This window comes from Pseudophryne corroboree, chromosome 2 (genome assembly GCF_028390025.1).
Source record: "Pseudophryne corroboree isolate aPseCor3 chromosome 2, aPseCor3.hap2, whole genome shotgun sequence".
In the NCBI taxonomy this organism is placed as follows: Eukaryota; Metazoa; Chordata; class Amphibia; order Anura; family Myobatrachidae; genus Pseudophryne; species Pseudophryne corroboree.
This window is the reverse complement of record NC_086445.1, coordinates 993302721-993305908: the sequence shown is the minus strand read 5'-3', so window position 1 is coordinate 993305908 and position 3188 is coordinate 993302721. Positions and strand designations below refer to the sequence as shown.

General features: G+C 41.3%; 1 pseudogene; it reads right to left on the bottom strand.

The window, feature by feature from the left end:
• Positions 1 to 2859: 2859 nt before the first annotated feature.
• LOC135051922 (5S ribosomal RNA) lies at positions 2860 to 2978 on the bottom strand (annotated as a pseudogene).
• Positions 2979 to 3188: the final 210 nt, after the last annotated feature.

Sequence of the window (3188 nt, the reverse complement as noted above, 5' to 3'; positions counted from 1 at the left end):
AAGGTTCTCTTTTAACTAAGCTTTTTGGAAACTGAACAAACCTGTGCTATTATCAGGTGGCTACACTATACCGCCCCCACTAAAACAATGTTATCGTGTGATTTGAGTTTCGGTGGGCGTATCCGTACGCTCCATTGCGTACACACGCCACGTGCGTATGCCTTTGTGTTGCGTACGTAATCTCGCACGTTGCCCGAGACACGTATGCACAAAGTCCAGATATGCCCACAGCAACGCAACTAACGCGCTTCTATAAATGTAAACGATGTTCAACTGTAATCGCTTACCGTACACCACACAGTATTTGCTATGCTGTGTGCGTGTCCTTTACAATTATTCCCTTAAAAATTATCCTTTATAATCTCAACTAAATAGCACCACATTTCCGCAGCACGTCTCTAATAATCGATCCTAATGGCAACAAGAGAGTGAGATGCAACAATGCAGGTGTGTGCGTGCGTGTGTGCGTACGCAAAACAGAAATAAACAGTTTTAAAAGATAATAGCGTATTGTTCTTACCTTCCTACCTTCCGGTTCCGGATTCCACCCCAGCACTCCTACAGCGTAGCGTAACAGACGCTTATCTAGTCAGCAACACTGTATCCCTCACCACCAACACGGATACGAAGGGATACTGCCTTCCCGCCCTTTGCTGACAGATAAAGTCTGTTCACCAGTGTGGATATGTGGAGGACGGACGAGGCCCCAATTGATAATGCCGATTTATTTACCTTAGAACACAAGCTATTTACTAATACCGTGAAGCCGTAATGGCCGCTGTCCCTCGTGCACGTGCTACGCACTTCGTACGCTATTTGCGTACAAGGACCTCGCACGTGGTACGCAAGTTACGTACACACACTGCGCTGTGAGTACGGAATACACACAGCGAGCGTACACACAGATAATAACCTTTTAAACCTTACACAGAGTATGCTTATACTGTAATTCTTAGTGTTGAGATACTGCAATGATATAATATTGTTTAACCTTAGTCTGTAAGCTAGCTGTTTGAGCGATTGAGATGCTCAGCAACCCTTAATAACAAATGGTGAAACACACTCCTTGCTAAGGTTCCAACACCTTTACTAAATGATGTAAGTAAGTAAAAGGAAAAAGAGATACAATAACAGCTTATACACTACAGGCTAACATTAATAACTAACAGAATAACTAAACAGAAATATACACAACAGCGAACGATCACAAATACATAGACTAAGAATGAATGGCTTACATTAAACGGGTAACAAAGTGGCCACAGAGAAACATACCATACGGGGAACACTCGCTAGCGCAACCGGATCCAGTCCTCCAATTATCAGAGATAAATGTTGATGAGAGAGAGTACTGGCCGGTCTGGGGACAGTGACCCTTATATACACAACATACAGTGTACTACAAAGGGCCCTACAATCTTATTGTTCATTGGACACAGGAATGTCTCTCCGCATTATAACAAAAGGTCATAGGTTAGTTTGAACAGGTGGGCTGTGACTATATCAAACTGCTCAGGTGGGAGGGAATCTCAGAATTCCCGCCGCATGGATAATGAACCGCAAATATAGTAAATGTCCAGAAACTACTAATAGACATAACTATACGTAGGAGCGATTAATCTTTACCTAACCAGCACCGGATTGTTCCTAATAAAATGTTCTTTAGTTAGGTACCAAACACCACTGCTCAAACCCTGTCTGACCCTTCGTATCATGCAAAGAGGAATTCCTCTGTCCAGCGACCAGTTACAATAAACAGACTTACAGTTATTATTAAGGGGAACATTACCTATAAAACATACTATTTGGATTTATTATTTAACGATTGAGTCGCCCGCTAGACGCACACAAACTCTACCGTAAATGCACATACCACGCGCTCGAGCGCATGGCCGAGGAGGCGCCATCACGCAGCTGCGAGTATCCGCACGCACGGGAGAGAATGTGCACGTGCAGCGGGCAAGCGCATGGGGTGAATATATGGCAACGTGTAGTGTGATATTTTTCGACTTTGACAGTGTGTATGAAACATAAATGAATTGTGTGTATGTACACAAACTTTGTTTAATGCACAAAGTTATTAAAAATATTGGCAAAAATTACATTCAGGCTGTGTGTATAAGGTGTATATAAAACATAAATGCATTCTCTGCCTAGATTTGGGTCCCATCGCCATGATATCTCATTATGGTATGCAATTATTCCAAAATACGGAAAAATCCGATATCCAAAATACTTCTGATCCCAAGCATTTTGGATATGGTATACTCAACCCTGCATCTGTAATGACAGGTCTGCATTTGTGAACTGATCCTGTTTAGGAAATGTATGTAACTCCGTATTATCACTGTATTCATATGACACCACTGGAGATGATGACTAGCTCTCTTTACGTATCTCTTCTATCTCTTTCTTCTTTACTTTTCTTATTTTCCTCTCCTTTTCCCTTTCTTGTATCCCTATTTTATCTAGAATTCTTCATTTACACTATATGTAATATTGATGTGATTATGGACAGTTATTGTTTACTATTTTGCGCTAAAGGAAGTACGACTGTAATATATTTTTCTTATATATTATGTATTGTGATATACATATTTTTTTTACCATATGTACTTTGTATTTTGAACGTTCTCTGTATTTTCTATTCTTGAAAAACCCAAAAAATACATTTACAAAAAACAACAACAAAACATTGGGACAAACATACACTTAAAATGGACACACATGAAAGTAAAATAAATGCAGTCACATTGGTGGGGAGTGAGTGTCATAAAATTGCAGGTAGTAGAGGCAGAAAGAATAGATTAAGGTTACTGTAATATCTTCCTTCAGTGGTTTGGGCTCTGATGCATAAATTATCTACAGCACCTGTTATTCCCAGGTAGTCTCCCATCCAGGTACTAACCATGCCCAACACTGCTTGGCCTCCAAGGTCGGATGAGATTGGACATAACCAGTGAGGTATGGCTGCATAGCTTACCTGAGAAAGCGCCATCGGGAGACGGCTGTCTATTGCACCACTGGGTGCCCGTTGTGCAAGAATGGGTACCCCAGCACCATTTGGTGACTGCACAGCACCCTGTATCCTGGACATGTATTATGCTTCTACAGCAGGTAACTTTCCATTTTTTTCTGTGTGTCCTGTGGTCATTGCTGTGACCCTGCAATGCTCAGTTACAGCCATG